General features: G+C 41.3%; 1 protein-coding gene across 3 annotated transcripts in view; it reads right to left on the reverse strand.

Annotated features, from left to right (window-relative positions):
* The window catches only part of LOC140524812 (golgin subfamily A member 3-like), a 68,421-nt gene extending 59,394 nt beyond the window's left edge, over positions 1-9,027 (reverse strand). For 2 of the 3 annotated variants that reach the window (XM_072639605.1, XM_072639603.1), the window contains exon 1: positions 8,653-9,027. The gene's annotated coding sequence lies outside the window, so the exon portion shown is untranslated. The remainder of the gene's footprint in view (positions 1-8,652) is intronic. The other variant, XM_072639606.1, reaches the window with a different exon arrangement.
* Between the last annotated feature and the right edge of the window lie 11,220 nt (positions 9,028-20,247).

The following is a 20,247-nucleotide window of genomic DNA, read 5'->3' on the forward strand; positions in this document are numbered from 1 at the left end:
TGAGTCAAATGTGATGAGAGTAAACTTCATGTCTTTCTCTCACCTCCCCTCTTTTCCCCTCCACTAAAAAGTCTTTTGCCTGCCTCTTTTATGAGAGATAATTTGCCCCATTGCATTTCTCCCTTTCTCCTCCCAATATATTTCTCTCTCACCGCTTAATTTCATTTTTTTAAGATACGATCCCGTCCTCTTCGTTTCACTCTGTGCATTCTGTTTGTGTGTGTGCTCATGTGCGTGTGTGTGTCTGTAATCCCACCCACTACCCAGATACTGAAAAGCTTCAAGAGTTACAAATATTGTCTTTCCTGGTAAGAATGTAAACAGTTCAACTTTAGTAAGTCCCTTCTGACTTCTCTTTGCTGTTTACCTTTTCATGCTTCTCTTCATTCTTGTGTTCGAAAGTCAAATTTTCTTTTCAGCTCTGGTCTTTTCATCAAGAATGCTTTAAAGTCCTCTATTGCATTGAAAGACCATTTTTTTTTCCCTGAAGTATTATACTCAGTTTTGCTGGGTAGGTGATTCTTGGTTTTAGTCTTAGTTCCTTTGACTTCTGGAATATGATATTCCAAGCCCTTCTATCCCTTAACATAGAAGCAGTTGGATCTTGTGTCAACCTGATCGTATTTCCACAATACTTGAATTGTTTCTTTCTAGGTGCTTGCAATATTTTCTCCTTGACCAGGGAACTATAGAATTTGGCCACAGTGTTCCTATTAGTTTCTCTTTTTGGACCTCTTTCAGGAGGGGATCTGTGGATTCTTTCAAAATTGAAAAGATGATGATGTTTAGGTTCTTTTTTTGATCATGGCTTTCAGGTGGACCCATAATTTTTAAATTGTCTCTCCTGCATCTATTTTTCAGGTCAGTTGTTTTTCCAATGACATATTTCACATTATCTTCCATTTTCTCATTCTTTTGGTTTTGTTTTGTGATTTCTTGGTTTCTCCTAAACTCATTACCCTCCATGTGTCCCATTTTACTTTTGAAAGAACTATTTTCTTCAGTGAGCTTTTGAACCTCCTTTTCCATTTGGCTAATTCTGGTTTTGAAAGCATTATTCTCCTCGTTGGCTTTTTGAACCTCTTTTGCCAACTGAGTTAGCCTATTTTTGAAGGTGTTATTTTCTTTAGCATTTTTTTGTGTCTCCTTTAGCAAGGTGTTGACCTGCTTTTCATACTTTACTTGCATCTCTCTCATTTCACTTCCCAGATTTTCCTTCACCTCTCTAACTTGATTTTCAAAATCCTTTTTGAGGTCTTCCATGGCCTGAGCCCATTGGGTGGGCTGGGATACAGAATCCTTGACTTCTGTGTCTTTCTCTGATGGTAAGCATTTTTCTCCCTTATCAGAAAGGAAGGGAGGAAAGACCTGTTCACCAAGAAAGTAACCTTGTATAGTCTTATTTTTTTCCCCTTTTCTGGGCATTTTCCCAGCCAGTGACTTGACTTCTGAATGTCCTCTTCACACCCACTTCACCTCCAGATCCACCCAGCCAGCGCTTGGGGTCTGAGATTCAAATGCTGCTTCCCAGCCTCAGGGCTTTGGGAGGGGGCGGGGCTGCTATTCAGTGTGAGATTAAGTTCAGGTGCTCAGGTGGGGGCAGGGCTGCCACACAGGGCTTAGTTCCCTCAGGGGGTTTATGCAGATACCTTCAACAATGGATCCAGGCTCCTGCCTGCTTGGGGAGCCCCTGTTCGTTTCTGCTCCCGCTGCTGCCTCCCAAGGGGGCCCGAGCTATGGAGACTCCCTACTCCCCTCCTGGCAAGCCAAAAAGACTCCCTCATTCACCCTGGCGCCTGTGGCTGGAGGGATCTGCAAGGCTGCTGGAGACTCCCTCCCCAAAGCCTGCCTGGATCTGCTCCTCTCGGTGCGTCGAGGCCAAGGTAGGGCTGAGCTGGGCGCCGGGTCCAGGGCGCGACAGACCTTTCCTAGGTTTTTCAGGGCTTTCTGAAACAGAAATCTCCTCCGCTTCATTGTTCTATGGCTTCTGCTGCTCCAGAATTTGTTGGGAGTTCTTTTTTACAGATATTTTATGGGCTGTGGGTTCAGAGCTACCATACGTGTGTCTTTCTACTCTGCCATCTGCACTAATTCTTCTTAATCCAGTTGTATCCCATCCCTATCAGCTGTGATTAGGGTAGGATTTCATTTTACTCATAAAAGGGAAAAAGGGAAAAGGGAAGCAGGGTAAAAGAGCCTGGGTAGATAGAGATATTCCTAGGAGGGCACTGATAAGAGAGGGAAAGGAATTTAAAAATGTGTTGATATACATCTGAGAAATAACAAACTTAGTTATGAGTGGTAAAAGAAATGAGAACGGAAGGAAGCAAAACAGCCTCAAATGTTTATTGTTAGGGGAAAGATGAAGAAAGTGAAAGATAAGTGGGTCAGCCATCATACTACCTGAGTGGCACTATGTGGGGAGGGCACCTTGGTTGCTGTGTATTTTAGGGAAGAATATAACCACAAAGACAGGGGCGACAAAAGTCTGTGACAACTTTCAACCTCACTTCACCTGTAGTTGCTGTTAGCAATTACAACATTCATCATTCTGGGAATGTCTCTATCCATGGTAATTACAGTTAATCTTCCAACTAGGCAATAATTATCTAGTTGCCATACCATGCAGGATCAACGGGCTAGGGTTCACTTCTTTCAGCACGACTGAACACAGTGAAAAGTATCTCAACCTTGAAAAGGGACTAGCATTTTTCAAACTGTACAGTGACTGGTTGTATGTTTTTGTATTTCTTCAGTTTTAGACTACATTTGTATATTAAACAAATAGGTTACTACACTCATTTCCGTTATCATTACTCTGCTGAAATGCTTTTTAATAACCATCTCAATAAAACAATATATATTTATGGGAAGGGCAAAAGTTATTATATTAGTCTGCAAATCACAGCTTATGTATCAGAACAAGGTCAATGAGGATAGCCAGACAATCATGAAAGCCTTTGACTTCAGCCATTTCAATGAGCCAGTACCTCAGCTGCTTTAACCTATGAGGCTGTTCTCTCTCATCCATTCCTACTTTGGGCCTGTAATTGTGAAGGCAGCGGTTCACAAGGATCATGCCAATACTGGCATTTCTTGGCTTTTAGGATAAGCGAAAATATTAATTGAAACTCAATATATAGTTATCACTTCTAATTTTGAAAGGTAATGAATGACTAATGTTGGAAATTACATTCAACATAGGGGTATGGTAACAACAGGACAGCATTTCGTTGTTTCTAAGAACACATCTAATAATTTGTGTATATTTTCAACAATTATGAAAATGTACAAACGTAGATTGGGGCAAATGAATAATGCGCTGGGAACCATCAAATGCCCATCCTGGATTCCACAGACTTCCAATGTTTCACAGACAAAATAAAACATATATGTCTTTTATAAATACACTTGGAACTTAATTTTCCCATGGATAATTTCTGTGACTCATGTTTAAAGATCCCCTTGCTTGCGTCGTCAATTACCCTCCAGAAAGGCAGTACAGCACAGGGGAGAGAAAGCAAGCCTTGGAGCTGGCAAGAACTACCTCTGACTCCCACTGGCAGTGTGACCTAGGCCAGTCACTTAACCTCTCAGGGATCTAAGTAACTATCTAAGATTCTAATTTGCTGAAAGATACTGGCCTGCAGTGCAAAGGGAGTTCCCTATAGCATGACACCATATATCCAGTCCATACCCCATGAGAAACTCAAACATACACATTTAATCGGATAGCTATATTAGGTATGCTGAGAGAGTAAGGAAGCTGATTCTATAAACTACACCTGAAAAACCGGTCACCTTACACTTACCACAGCTGCTCTTCCAAACCTTTTCATCCCTCCTCAAAGCTCCCATATTTCACTCTGCACCTCCTCAGCTAAAAATCTTGTCTCATATTTGGCTGAAAACAATTGAGGCTATTACTTGAGACCACCCTGTCCCCACTTCTTCTCATCTAACATCATCCAAATGCCTTCTGTCAGTATCTCCTCCTTCATTCATCCCACATGAAAATGCTTCTTCAGGGGGCGGAGCCAAGATAGCGAAGTAGAAAGACGCACATACACATAGCTCCGAACCCACAAACCACAGAACGGCTAGAGGGGACCAACCCAGGGCGAATTCTGCACCCAGAGACCACGGAATATTGGAGCAAGGGAGATTTCTGTTCCGGAGAGACCTGCAAACCTCTCGCGGGGGGTCCTTCGCACCGTGGACTAGGCGCCGGGACTGGGAGCAGAGGGCAGCCCTGTCGTGGCCGAGACACCGTGAGGAAAAGATCCGAGCAGGCTACGGGACGGGATCTCCAGCAGCGGCACAAGCCCCCCCACCAAAAGGTGACTGACGGGGATAGGTGAGAGAGTCTCTTTGGCGGGTCGAGAGGGGAGTGGGGTGCCCCCATGGCCGGGCCCCCCCAGGAGATAGAAGCTGAGAGGCGGCTACAGACAGGAGCTCCCCAAACGGGCGGGAGCCTGGATCCATAGTGGAAGGTCTGTGCATAAACCCCCTGAGGGAACTGAGCCAGAGAGGCGGCCCTGCCCCTGACCACCTGAACTTAATTCTCACACTGAATAGCAGCCCTGCCCCCGCCAAAAACCCTAAGGCGGGAAGCAGCATTTGAATCTCAGTCCCCAAACGCTGGCTGGGAGGACCAGGATGCGAGGTGGGTGTGAGGAGAACATTCAGAGGTCAGGTCACTGGTTGGGGAGAATGCCCAGAAAAGGGAAAAGAAATAAAACTATTGAAGGGTACTTATTCGGAGAAAAGACACTTCCTCCCTTCCTTTCTGATGGGGAGGAACAATGCTTGCCATCAGGCAAAGACACAGAAATCGAGGATTCTGTGTCCCAGCCCACCCAATGGGCTCAGGCCATGGAAGAGCTCAAGAGGAATTTTGAAAATCAAGTTAGAGAGGTGGGGGAAAGACTGGGAAGAGAAATGAGAGGGATGAGGGAGAAGCATGAAAAGCAGATCAGCTCCCTGCTAAAGGAGAACCAAAAAAATCTTGAAGAAATTGGCACCTTGAGAACTAGCCTAACTCAGTTGGCAAGGGAGGTGCAAGGGGCCAATGAGGAGAAGAATGCTTTCAAAAGCAGAATTAACCAAATGGAAAAGGAGATTCAAAAGCTCACTGAAGAAAATAGATCTTTCAAAACTGGAATGGTACAGATGGACGCTAAAGACTTTATGAGAAAGACCGATATCTCAGAACATAGCGTGCAGATTCGAAAAATGGAAGATAATGTGAAATATCTTATCGGAAAAACAACTGACCTGGAAAATAGAATCAGGAGAGACAATGTAAAAATTCTGGGACTACCTGAAAACCATGATCAAAAGAAGAGCCTAGACATCATCTTCCATGAAATTATCAAGGAAAACTGCCCTGAGATTCTAGAACCAGAGGGCAAAATAAATATTCAAGGAATCCGCAGAACACCGCATGAAAGAGACCCAAAAAGAGAAACTCCTAGGAGCATTGTGGCCAAATTCCAGAATTCCCAGGTGAAAGAGAAAATATTGCAAGCAGCTAGAAAGAAACAATTCAAGTATTGGGGAAATACAATCAGGATAACACAAGATCTAGCACCCTCTACATTAAGGGATCGAAGGGAATGGAATAGGATATTCCAGAAGTCAAAGGAACTAGGACTAAAACCAAGAATCACCTACCCAGCAACACTGAGTATAATGCTTCAGGAGAAAAAATGGTCTTTCAATGAAATAGAGGATTTTCAAATTTTCCTGATGAAAAGACCAGAGCTGGAAAGAAAGTTTGACTTTGTAACACAAGAATGAAGAGAACCATGAAAAGGTGAACAGCAAAGAGAAGTCATAAGGGACTTACTAAAGTTGAACTGTTTACATTCCTCCATGGAAAGACAATATTTGTACCTCTTGAAACATTTCAGTAACTGGGCACTGGGTGGGAGTACACACACACACATGCACACACGCACACATACATAGAGAAAGAGTGCACAGAATGAATTGAAGAGGATGGGATCATATCTTTAAAAAAAAATTAAATCAAGCAGTGAGAGAGAAATATTGGGAGGAGAAAGGGAGAAGTTATATGGGGCAAATTATCTCTCATAAAAAAGGCAAGCAAAAGACTTATTAGTGGTGGGATAAAGAGGGGAGGCAAGAGAAAAACATGAGGTCTACTCTCATCACATTCCACTAAAGGAAAGAATATAATGCACACTTATTTTGATAGGAAAACCTATCTCATAATACAGGAGTGTGGGGGACAGGGGTACAAGCAGGGAGGGGGGGAAGATGGAGGGGAGGGCAGGGGGAGGAGAATGCAATACGAGGTCGACACTCATGGGGAGGGAAAGGACCATAAGAAAATAGAAGTAATGGGGGACAGGATAGGATGGAGGGAAATATAGTTAGTCCTATACAACACAACTAGTATGGAAATCATTTGCAAAACTGCTGGAGATGGAAGCTCAATTCCATGTGGACAGCCTCGGGCGGGTAAAGGTGGGAACTTCTAAATCTTAGAGTTCTCACGAGGCCCCCCCAGGAAACGACTGGGAATCGAGGTGAACCGAGCTATCTCGTGTATTTCCGCCTCTTCCCGTGAGAAACGTGATGGGAGAGAGCTCTCCCCGCCCTCGAGATTGTCCCGGACCTGGGCACACCTAACAGCACGATATTCAGATGCAAACTATGCGGCTGGAGAGCTTAAGTAGGATCAGGAAAGCCAGAAAGTTCTCTTGGGCGGAGGGGCCACGTGTGAGGACAACAAGGCTCCGCTTTTCCTCTCTCCCCTCCCCCTCTCTCCCCACTTACACTTCTACTTCCAATCTCTTATTATAAGATCTTTGCCTCCTTGGGAGATTCTTCGCTCCCTCCTAAGGAAGAATTCCCCTGCACTTGTAACTAGACCCTGAAATAAAGCTCAACCCTTGTTCGACTCTGGAACGTCCTTTCTCTCATACGAGCATCCGGTTTGGCCAACCGAAGACCTCCGATAGAGGTAAGGTAAGACTCGGGTAGCCCACAGGCCTCTAGGCCTGGCACAAAACTAAACAGATTTGGCCTATATTGAATTACCTGTCTTCCAAGGGGAAGGGGTGGAGAGGGAGGGAGCTAAAGAAGTTGGAACTCAAAGTGTTAGGACCAAATGTAATGTTCTTACCACTGGGTAACAAGAAATACAGGTTAAGGGGTCAAGAAAGCTATCTGGCCCTACAGGACAAAAGAGAAGACGGAGACAAGGGCAGGGAGGGAGGATAGAGGAGAGAGCAGATAGGTCACAGGGGCAATTAGAATGCCTGGGTTTGGGGGGGAGGGGATAAAAGGTGAGAAAATTTGTAACCCAAAATTTTGTGAAAATAAATGTTAAAAGTTAAATAAAAAAAAAAGCTATTAGACAAGTCAAGGAAAGAGGAAAAAAAAAAAAAGAAAATGCTTCTATAGGTCCAACTCATCGCATTCTATCTTATCTCCTCCAGCGTATCGCCCCTCTCTCATTCCTATTCTTGCTTTCTTCAATCTTTCCCTGCCTAATGGCTACTTCCCTCCTTCCCCATTCCCAAAAACATCTTTACTTCGTCAACCTGTCCTCACTCTCATCTCACATTTCTCTTGGCATTTTTGCCTAATTTGTGCTCTAAGAGGATTCCTGAAAACACGTGTCTCCACTTCCTTTCTGGACTCTTTCTTTTAACATTAGTCTGGCTTGTAAAATCTCCAAAGATACCAATGCTGCCTTAACTGCCAAATCTAATGGTCTTTTCTCATTTCTCATCCGACTTGATCTCTTTGAAGCCTTGTCAAACTAGAACACTTATCTGCTTGATATTCCCTACAGTCTTCGTTTTGTAACACTAGTTTTCCCCGGATCTCCTCCTAAGTATCTGATCCTCTCCTTCCTAGCCTCCCTTGTAGATTACCATCTCCATTCGACTGACCTCCTAGCAAGCAGAGACAGCCTCCAGATTTCTTTTTATCGGTTGTGATTAGCTGGGTGACTGACACATAGAACGCGATTAATAAAAGCAGAAATTTCTTTTCTGCCTTGTTGCTTCTACATTCCACATAGAGTGACCATATTTCTCCAGATGGGGCAGCTAGGTGGCCCAGGGGATAGGAGTGCTGGCTTTGGATCAGGGAGACTCATATTCCTGGCTTCAAATCTAGCCTTAGGCAAATATTCGTTGTGTGGCCCCGGGCAAGTCACTTAACCTTATTTGCCTCAATTTGCTCATCTGTAAAAGGACCAGGAGAAGGAAATGGAAAACCACTCCAGTATCTGTGCCAGGGAAATCTCCCAAAGTCTTCCCAGAGAGTCAGGCACAACTGAAAGGCTGAAAACAACATTTCACTAGAACAGGGTAGCATTTGCTCCCACCTCACCACTGAGGAGGCGGAAGTCAGCTGGAGGCTGGCTAAAGGAAAAAGTGAAGGAGTTTCCCTTCATTCAAAATGGGTAGGCAGGAGGGGGAGGGGACGCCAGTGGTCACGATTGGGATCCACTCTCCAGCAGGCAGAGCCTGACCCTGCTCTGTCCCAGATGCTGAGGGGAAGAGCTTGGCCAAGGGGTAGCAGAGGCACAGGCGCCCCCGTGGAGGGGGGGGTGTCTGACGCTGCTCCTGGGGGCCTTCCCTTCACTCTCCCCCACCGCCCTCTCACCTGCCCTTTTTATCCAGATCGTCGACTCCGGCCTTTTCGTGGAGCAGCAGTTCCTGCACCTTCTTCACATCCCCAAGCTCGGCAGCTTTGTGTATCTTATCGAGGTCCTTGACTCTGATGATGTAAGAATCCGGGCCGAAGGGTGGGACCCCGCTGTCCCTGCGCGGGGGGAGGAGGAGGAGGAGGAAGATGGGGACACAACGCTCCTCCTAAAGATGTTAGAAATGTTCTTCATGTTGGCAGGGGGTCACAGAGAGGGTGGGGGAAGTCACGAGGAGTTCTCCCTTGATGTATTGGCCTCCTCTGGGCCCTCGCCTATTCTCCAAAAAGAACGTCAACCGCTCCAAGTGAAGTGACTCCTAAGCCAGTAACAGCAAGGAATCGATCCTAGAGACGGCTGTAGCCCTAGCAACGCCTCGAGGGGGACCGAAATGAGCACGCGTTCTCCAGATGCAGGAGTCACGCGCATGGGCCCAACGGTAAAGCTAAGCCTGGGCGAGTGCACACGTGCCAGGTCAGTTAGGTCTCCGCGGGAGGGGTCCACAGCTCAAGATCGCGAGGGTGGCTGAGCCCTGGGCTGGCTGCTTCCTGTGCTGGAGGTTCTTTGGAGCTTGGAGCTGTGACAGGATGCATAGAAGACGGGGGAAGGCGATGGGGGCCAGGTGAAACCTAAGGGGAGGGTGGGGCATGTGGATTGGGAGGAACTGGGTTCGAACGTCGAATCCTGGACCCGCTCTGTTGTTTCCATTTGTGAAGGTGGGCAAAGCACTTCCTCTCTGAGCCCCAGTTCCTTCTTCTGTACAACGCAGACTTCGGTCTTGATAACTTCCCAAGTGTCTGCCAGCCATGAATAATTCTGTGAAGCCCAGACTGAAAGCCAGCACCATGTTGGTGCTCTGATGCCTGATGGACGCCCTGGGACAAACGCAGTCTAGGTTCCTCTCTCCTCTGATTCTCCCTTCAGGAGGACAGGGCAATGATTCCTCTGGGACAGGGAGCCTGGCACAGGGAGGGTGGAGCTGGCCTTAACCAGGCAGCCCTGGGTTCGAGCCCAGCCTGTGCAGAACTGCAATTTCCCTATTGATGCTTTTATTAGAGTGGGGGCTGAGGGAGTTACAGCAGTTGTTTGGGAAAAGATATGTCAGGTTCAGCTGATTATAAGTAAGGCTAGAGTACAGAATGAGACTATTTCTTTTTAACATGGCCAATGCAGAAATTTATTTTGCTTGACTTGACAAGCACATAATAGGAGTTTTGATTTGGTTTCTTTCTCAATGAGGAGTAGGGCAATTGGACGAGAAAAGGTAGATTTCTTTCTGAAAAAAGCAATAAAATAAATTCTTCAAAATGTACCTAATACATACCTACATGAAAGTGCTAGATTATTTGCACAGAAAAAAATGATGAGACACAGGAAGCCACAGTAGATGGAAGGCCAACCTTGAGTTCAGGAAAATGAGAGTTCAGGTTCTACCCTGCCATATTCAAACTGTATAACCATTGGATTGTCATTTAACCTTTCAGGGTTCTGAGGCAGCTCTCCTATAAGCCCCTAAGATTGTGGATGAGTTATTGAATCTACGCAAGTGGAAGGAGTTAACACACCTAGAATTGCTAGTAAAATCCCAGGTCTGAAAACAAATGGAAAAGAAAACAAAAGGGGAATAGTGCATGACAGGTATTCAGAGAAAGATGGGAAAAAGTATGTGGACTAATTGAATTAAGTGAACATAATCAGGAGGACAGCACAAAAAAAGAAAATCACAGTGGAAATGAAATGCCCAAAGACAGTAGCATTGTAATTCTGATGACTAAGGTTCGAGATTAGTCCAAGAGAGTTAGGAAATGAAGCTTGCCTTCCCACTCTGTGGAGATGAGGAACTGTGGGAGCAGAATGCCACACAGGTCGTAAATGTCTGAGGCCATGTGACCTAAGAGCTTCCTGACTCCTAAAGGCCCAGGACTCTACACCCTGAGCCACCTAGTTGGCTCTTAGACAAATTGGGTTCAGTGACTTGCTCAAGGTCACACAGTAAATGATTGAGGCCATTTGAACTCAGGTCTTCCTGACTCAAAACCCAGCACTCTATTCACTTGATCATCTAGCTGCTTCCCCCTGCTGAAGGTAATAAATGGCTATTCCTGTCTTCACATGGGAATCCTGTGATGACAGGAAAGACCTATCCATGATCAAGAGCTTGGTTGTCAGATCAGACTTTCCACATGCTACCATTTCCACAAAGGACAAGACTGCTACCCTGAAGGTGGAACAATTTTGGTTTTCAGCCTCAATGTCAATGCAGCCATGGCACCTACTAGGACCAGATCAATCTAAACAGTGGAGGAATGTGTGTGTGTGTGTGTGTGTGTGTGTGTGTGTGTGTGTGTGTATTATATATATATATAATGAGAGGCAGAGACCATGGACCTACCTGCCATGAGTGACCAGCATGACTGATCTTCCTTCCAACCCCTCCTAAAGGCATCCTCCAAAGCCTTCTCATAGCTCCCCATCTTTTCCCTCCTTCCTTCCTGGAAATTGGCTCCTCACTGTTCAGCCTCAAATACTTTGGCCTCAGCCAGGGAGCCTTGCTTAAAAGCGAAACTGCAACTCCAGCACCAGAGTGAAACCTCTGAACTTTTTATTGCTAAGAAATACTCACCTGTGGTCCTTTGTATGCTGCAACCTGAGGTCAATGAAGCTCTTTCCATCTGACTCACAATTGGAATGTCCTCTATTTTTTGTCTTCAAATATAAACTCCTTGAGGACAGACTTACTTTTCTAAATGTATTCCCAGTTCATTTCATAAAGGTCTAATAAAAGCTTTCCCATTCATTCTTTGTTCCTCATTCATACAAAGTAAACAGAACCAGGAGAATCCACAGACTATGACTGCAATGGTGTCAAGTAAAAGAAGACACCATCTTAGAGAACAGAGGAAAAAAGGAAGCAGTTTGAATTGTAGTGACTAATGTTTGTCCAGGAAAACAGATCATCAAAAAGTCTGCCATGCCCTCTACATGTAATCATTAGAACATGTGTTGGAATTCTCTCAGGTCCTGTTGAAGAAAGAGAGATGGGAGAACTGCTTCAGAATGTGAATGAATTCACTTAGATCTTCTCTGTAGCCATTGCGAGGTTTATTGATGCAGAAGCTGAGATTTAGTAAGGAGCTAAACAAAGGCCTTGCTTTAGAAAAAGGACCAGTTTTATGTAGGATGACTTTAGGGTTTCCTTGTGGGTGTAGGAGATCTAGGGTCTTGCAAGATAAAGACACAGGGTGAGGACTATGATGGACACATGGTAAGGAAATCCCATTCCCCAGGATCAGGGGTAGGAACAGGAATTTTTTGTTTCCCCAGGATGAGGGGTGAGAACGGGGAATCATACGGTCCAGGATAAGAGGAGGATGTGGTAAGGGGAGATGTTTAGGGCACCAAGGGCTTCACAAAGTCAATCAATATTACTTTACCTCTCAGGGCACTGTTTCTACCCACATCAGTCCTACCTGCAGGAAGAACCAGAACCTAAATATTCCAGAGACTTCATGCTGTGGTTGAGGAGCTAACCACAAATTCCCCTGAGAGAGCAGGAATAACGCAGTGAGGACTCACAACTGGTGGATGACTATGATGGGGTGCTTGGGTGCATGTGCTTGGACCCCAATTCTAAAATCACATTTCTCTTAAAAATCACATTTCTCTTAAAAATCACATTTCTCTCTAACCTCAAAACACTCTCTCAGTCAGTCTCCCTCCAGTTCAAGGACAGCCTGCCCCAGCAGGAACCGTTATCTCCCTTCCTACCATAGCAGCCAGCTGCACCTATAGAATTTATCACTTAGAGCCAGCTGCGTGCTGACTAAACTAGCTGTGCACTGGTTCATGGCGACATTAATTCCTCGCTGACCAGTGATACGCATCTTCAACTTAGATTTATGTGAGCTCCTTTACATAAATCTTGTCTAAGAAGACATTGGTAACAGAAGTATGATTTTTTATGATCAATCCTGACTATCGTTTGACTTAGTGACGTTTCAGACTTAAAACCACACCTCCATGTAGCTCCCCCTTGGGCTATTTCCCGATAAATATTGAGTAAAATACCTACACAGTACATACCTAAAGTACATGTTCTTTTAAGAACTACTCCCTAATCACACCACAGAATACCTAGTTAGCGTATTTGGCACCCATTTTACTATACAATAATCTGTATAAACTTTATCTATAATTCCTTTAAATGGCAGGTTCCCTAAGTATTCTTGCCCGCTAAAAAGTGTAATAATAATAAACTGTTTTGCCTACTTGACTTAAGATTGTTTGAGTCCAGTGAATCCTTTCCAGACTAGGTTGACAGGGATCGCTAGCGCTTCCTGCACCTTTCTTGACCCTCATCATATTTTTGGCGACTCCTCCAGAGCATAATCTGACATCTCAAGTCCTCTCCAAGTCAAGGTGAGTTTTCTTTTCCCTTAAGCTTGCTGAGCTTTCCCCTCTCCTTGCCCTATAGCTGAGGTTCAACTCGTGCACAAGGAACGCTTACTGGGGTTCGGGCAGAGCCTTTAATGGGCTCTGCCACTCTCCATTGAAACAAGGGACGCCTTTTGGAATTCAGTGCACTTTCTAGCACACAGTGGTGCTTCATTCAAAATGTGGGGAAATAAAATTGATCATTTTTTATACACACACCCCCACAAACCTATTTATTAGAAGTAATTATAAGTAGATAAATTCATGGCCAAGTAATGAAGCAATGAATTCCATATTTGTGTATGTATGCATACATCTATTTAAATACTTTATTATTTATTTTATTTTAGTCAGAAAAAGCTATGTATTCATATACATACAAATACATGTTAGTCATCATTTGGGTATTTATTATTTGAGTCCTCCAAGTTATGAGGCTACATTTTGTTTGAGTCTGGATTTGTTTCACGGTAGCTGCTTAGGGGACTCCCAGTGAGAAAACTTTTACCAGTCCGCAGATGAGAAATTATCTTGCTATTTATGATCACAGAATATTGCCCAGATAATTGAAAGGTGATGGTAATAGTCTAGTGCGTTTTACTGGCACAATCTGAACACAAAATTTCATGCTACAGAGATCCCTTAACGCTGCCTCCCCTGGAAGTTGCTGAGGCAAACCAAAATTGTAACATGAATATATATTCAGGGATTGACCACTTATACAATTAGATACCACCATTCATACTTAAGACTGACATATTTCCAAGACCATCCTATTTTGTCTTTGTCTGGTCCTTTTCTTCCTGATTGTCAGTAGATATTTCAGAAGCGAATGATATGAATATAAGAAGATCTTAGGGACATTGATGAAACCCTTTTTTCTCTGGTAACATTTGATCTTTGTTCATTCTAAGAATTACCTCTGGGTTGCAGTCATCACCAACGTTGTGTTAAACATAAAATAAAATAAATTTCTTTTCGTAGATTTTAGATTCATTTTTCAGGATTGTAAGTGTAGAATTGAAAGAGACCTTAAAAATCGTTTAGTGTCCTCCAGCTTTTAGTTATTGAGTCCTCATTTTATGATGAGGAAATGAAGGGCGAAGGAGGTTAATTAACGCTGAAAGTCACCTAAGTAGCAAATGACAGAGGTGTGATTTGGAGTGAAATGATGTGACTCCAGAGCCAGTGTCCTAGAATAATAAAATGTATAATAAAGGGTCAGAAACAAAATTTTTCCCACTGTTTCAATGAAACATACTGGTCTATATTGTCCGTTGATTTGCTTGAAGTGGCCTTTTCCAGGTACCAATCATGTTCACACAGGGAAGACCTCCTGCATATAACTGCATACATATATACAGTTGTATATATGTGTGTATGTGTGTGTGTATCTACACATACACACACATATATACATCTATATATATAGATATATATACACATATCTATCTACCTATCTATATATATTGACATATACATATCTATATATCTATATACATGTATGCAGACATATATGAATATACATATTTATATATAGTTATATAGTGATGGTTATAGTTCCATAGTTCTATTTCTTTATAAGGTCATTTTTATTAAATTAATTGGTAATTTATAAATTACTAGCTTTGAATTTCTAAGACTGATTTAGTCTCACATGAGCTCAAAGTTAAAGTGCTGATCTGAAGAATCCTCTTTTACCTTAATCAGAAGCAAGTTAGCCCACGAAAGCTAAATGCAGGAAAATGAGAATTTTTGTTTCTAAAGCCATGTGAGAGGAAAGAGGATGAGTGGAGGTAGGTATAAAGACAGCTCTTCCAGATGGATGAGACAATTACTGGCAAGAGGTCTATGGTCTGAAGTGTTTCTCCAATGTTTATTTTGCTTCTGTTTTCTCTGCCAAGGAACATGACTTGGATTAGAAAAAACAAACAGAACAAAAATGGCTACTAGGAACGTGAGGTCTAAGATAATAAGGTCACTTTGTTGTCTTTAATCAGTCCAAGTATTGATTCACACACATCCTCAGATACTGGAGGAAAAAATGATTGCTTGATCACTATCAGGGATCTTCGAAAAATTATGAAGACTGGAATCACAAGAGTGCAGAATAGGAGATATCTGAGACTCTCTCACTTGGTTGAGCTGAATTCTTTTAATCCCAATCGGAGGACTCATCTACTGTATATATTGATTGTCATATATTCTACATATTTTTTCTCTAATTTCCAATTTGTTAACCTGAACAAATGGATTTATCTGCTATGCTATATTTTTCCATTGTGAAATATACATTTCGTCAGAATGGGGTCAAACTTGGAGATATGTATATGTGTGTATGCACACATGTACGTTCATATGTGCATACATATATGCCTGTGTGTATGTGTAGATATAACTAAATGTATCGTCATATACATGCACTAGTGAATGCACACATCTACACATCGTGTGTGTGTGTGTGTGTGTGTGTGAGAGAGAGAGAGAGAGAGAGAGAGAGAGAGAGACACGCACACACACACACAGGGCTTGGGACCCTCTTTCCCATTAAGGAATAGTTATCCAAAGTGAAGCTGGGAGGGTGCAACCAAGATAAGCATCCCTGCTGAACTCTCCTAACATTCCACACCAAAAACTTCAAAATAATCCCTCAAATTAAATTTTGGAGTCGTATCGCTAACAAAAGCTCAGGGTGAGATATTTTTTCCAGAACAGGACAGCTTACTTAAGAGGTATGAAAAAAGGTCTTTGACATTGGTGGGGGTGGCATGCAGGAGTGCAGTGGTGTTGTCAGATCTTTGGTTTGAAGGTTGTAGCATTGACTGCGTCTTTCTGCATTCCAACACCTTGGAAACCCTAAATTTTCACAAAGAATTATTTGTGAAAACAGCAGATTGAGAAAAAACGAGCTAGGGACAGCTCTCCTACTTCCCAACTTTAATATAAAGCGTTCAAAGTCGATAAAAAAAAAAGCTGGAAAAATGAGCAAAGAACAAATAAAGACCCTGACCATAAAAAGCTGCTTTGACAATGGCAAATCAATAACAAACTCAGAAGCCATTGGCAGAAAAAGATTTGGAAGCAAAGCCGCAAAGAAAAAATGCAGACTAGACACAAGCTCAAAAATTATCTCTGAGTGAGATAAAGAAAGAGCAAAAGAAAAATTATGTTAAAAATCAAGTAAGAATGGGAGAGTGATGCAAGACAATTATGAAAAGAGAAACATTTTGGTAAAAGTTGAGCAGAAAATAACGGGTTGAGGGAGGGTGAAATACCTTACAAAACTTAATTGAGCAAATTGTAAAAGAGATACAAAACTAGGCTGATGAAAAAAACCTTTTAAGAAGTAGAATTGTCCAAATGGAAAAAGAGCCTTAGAACCTCAGTGAAGAAAATAATTAATTAAAGGTTAGAATTAAGGAGCAGCTAGATGGTACAGTGGATAGAATACTTTCTTGCCTTCAAGACTGGAGGACCTGAATTCCAATTCAGCCTGAGACGCTTGCTAATTCTGTGCCCCTAGGTTATTCACTTAACCGTAATTGCCTCAAAAAAAATAGAATTGGGCAAATAGAAGATAATGGCTCCATGAGACATCAGGGAACAGAATAAAGACAAATGAATGAAAATGTATGAAAAAATGAGTATTTCATTGGAAAAGCAACTGAATTGAAAAGTAGATCAATGGGAGGAAATTTTAAAAGCCATAAAAAAGAACCTAGACACATTTCAAGAAATTTTAAGGAAAATCTATCCTGATTTCCTAGAATCAAAAGGCAAAATAGAAAATCAAAAATAAATTCAGGAATCATCTCCTGAAAGAAATATGAAGATAGAAACTCCTAGGAATATTACTGTCAAATTCCAGAACTCCTAATTCAAAGAAAAAAAAAAAACGCCAAGGAAACTACAGCAATATATCACAAAGATCATAACACTGTGATCAGGTGGAATTTATACCAGGAATGCAGAACTGGTTTTACATCACTAGAACTATAAGTGTAGTTGACCTCTAAGTAACAAAAACAACCAAAATCATATGGTTATATTAATGAATACAGAAAAAGGTTTTAACAAAATACATCCATTCCTATTAAAGACATCAGAAAGCATAGGAATAAATGGAGCCTTTCTTAAAATGGTAAGTAGTATCACTCTGAAACCAAGAGCATACATTTGTTATGGAGATAAGTTAGAAGGCTTTCCAAGAAGATCAAGTGTGAAGCAAAGATGTCCATTATCACCACCACTATTCATTATTACATTGGAAATTGTAGCTATAATAATAAAAGAAAAAGAAATTGCAGGAATAAAAATGGACAGTGGGGAAACAAAACTATCATTCTTTGTGGATAATGAAGAACTAGCCAATCAAGCAAAAAAACCAAATTGAAACAATTAAAATTTCCAGCAAATTTTCAGGAAATATAATAAACCCCAAATAAATCATCACCGTTTCCAAATTTTACCAAGAAAACCCAGTATTAAGAGGAAGGAGAAATTCCATTTAAAAGAACTACAGACAGTATAAAATACTTGGAGTCTACTTGAAGAGACACACTTACAAAAGTATGTGAATACAATTTTAGAACACTTTTCACATAAAAAGATCTAAATAACCTGGGAACTATTGATTGCTTGTGGGCAGGCTAAACCAATATAACTCAAAAGACAATTCTACTGACATTTATTTCTTCAGTGCCATGCCAATCAAATCACCCTGTTATTTTATAGTGTGGGATGAAATAGTAACAAAATTTGTGTAGAACAACAAAAGGTGAAGAATATCAAGGAAATCAATATAAAATACAGGCAGAAGGTAGATTTAATTATATTACAAAGTGACAGTCATCAAAACAATCTAGCATTGGGTAAGACAGTAGTAAAACAGTGTTAAAGATTAAGTGCACAATAGAGGGAGGTAAATGACCACTGTCATCTAGAATTTGATAAACTCAAAAATTCAAACCTTGGGGACAAAAAGTCATTATTTGACCAAAAAGCAATTCTGAGAAAACTGGAAAGCAATTTGGCAGAAACCAGTCATAAACCAATATCTCACACCGTGTACTGAGAAAAAGTTGAAAGAGAAAGGTGATATCATACGCAAATTAGGGGAACGTGGGACAAATTACCTGGCAGATAAGGAAAATTTTATGACCAAAAAATCAATAGATAGCATGGGAAGAAAAATGGCTAATTTTGATTGCATGTAATAAAATTTTAAACAAATAAAACTAATTTAGTCCAAATTAGAGTTAAAGCAGGAAACGGGAAAATATTGGACATCAAGTTGCTTCAGATAAAAGTTTCATTTCTCAAATATATGGGGAACTGATCCCAATCTATAGAAATAGGAACCATTATCCAGTTGGTACAGACAAGTTTTCAGGAGAATAAATCAAAACTATCAAGAGTCATAAAAATGCTCTAAATCACTAAGAATCTGAGAAATGCAAGTCAGAACAAGTCTGAGATGCTTTCCAGACCAGCTAATATGAGAGAAAGCAAAAATAATAGACGTTAGAGGGGATGTGGAAGAATAGTTACACTATGGCACTATTGGTGGAGTTATGAAATGGTCCAACCTTTTTGAAGAGCAATTTGGAATTAAGACCAAAGAGCTATCAAATTCTTTGACCCAGAAGTAGAAGTACTAGTTCTATAACCCCAAGAGATCAAAGGAAAAGGAAAATGATTAATATATACAAAAATATTTGTAGCTGCTCTAAAGGTGGCGAAAAATTGAACATTGAGAAGCTGCTCATAAGTTGGGGAATGACTGAACAGGTTGTAGTATGTGACTGTGATGGAATACTACTGTGCTATTAGAAATGATGAGCTAAATGGTTTTAGAAAAATCTGGGAGCTGATGAAAATGAAGTGAGAAGAACTACACAGTACTGTACACAGTAATAGCATTGTTGTAACATTAATCAACGATGAAAGACTTGGCTATTCTAATTAATATAGTGATCCAAGGTAATTCTAAAAGTCCCATGATGAGAAATGGTACTCACCTCTAGAATGAGAACTGATTAATTCTGAATGAAGAATGAAGCATATGTCTTTTCACTTCATTTTTCTTGCTGTTTTGCAACATAAGTCATGTGAAGATATTTTACATCATTTCAATGTGTATCATATTACCTTCTCAGTTAATGGGGGGAGGGGAATGAAGAGAAGGAGAAAACTTTGAACTCAAAATAAATTTTTTTAAAAGAGTAGCTTAAGCCTAAAAATTATTTCCCCTAGACTTTCAGTATTTAAGGAAGAAACTATAAATCTTAACCGTTTCTAAGAAGAGCAGAGTGACTAGTTACTACTTCCAATCTCCTGCTTTCCTTCCTTGCAAGAATCAAAGACTCCTTGGAGAAGGATGGAAGGAAGAGATTCTAGAAATATCTGCTTTTGCCTCCCTGAAAGTCACATCTAGAGAGACCCACATAAGCTCTCATTATCTACATGGGTCAACCAAAAAGAACCCATACCCTCTCACACTAGATTTTGGTGAAGAGTTTGATAAATTATCTCATGTTGTTCTGATGGAGAAGATCGAGAGTATAGTATAATCAGATGGCATAGCTAAGTTTAGAAGTGACATTAGATGACTTTGGAACATTAATGACATCCCTCAAAGAGTATTGATTAATGAGCTGATGTCAAAAAGGAAAGAATTCTCTATTACCATGTCCCATGCATCTTTTCTCAGTTTGTTTAATACTTTTGTCAATGACCCAAAGATATAGACGGATATGACTAATTTTTAGATTATTCGAACTGTGTATAACTAGCATAATGTAAGAAAAAATATTCATCCAAAATAGATCTTAACACAATAGAATATAGGGATTGGATTTTTAAAAAATAAAATTGGATACAAATTTAATAAAATTGTAACCATTTGTACTTTCCATCATTAAACAACTCTACAGGTACAAGTTAAGTAGGCATGGGTAGTAATTATTTGGGGGGAAAAGGTTTTAACAGAATTTAAGGTCTAACTGAGTCAACACTGATGCGGCAATCAAAAAAGGCAATGTGATTGAGCTGCGTTAAGGGAATTGTAGCTTTTAGTAATGAGATGTCCCAATGCACTCTGCCCATGTCAGATGACATCT

The sequence above is a fragment of the Notamacropus eugenii genome, chromosome 2, assembly GCF_028372415.1.
Source record: "Notamacropus eugenii isolate mMacEug1 chromosome 2, mMacEug1.pri_v2, whole genome shotgun sequence".
NCBI classification, from domain to species: domain Eukaryota; kingdom Metazoa; phylum Chordata; class Mammalia; order Diprotodontia; family Macropodidae; genus Notamacropus; species Notamacropus eugenii.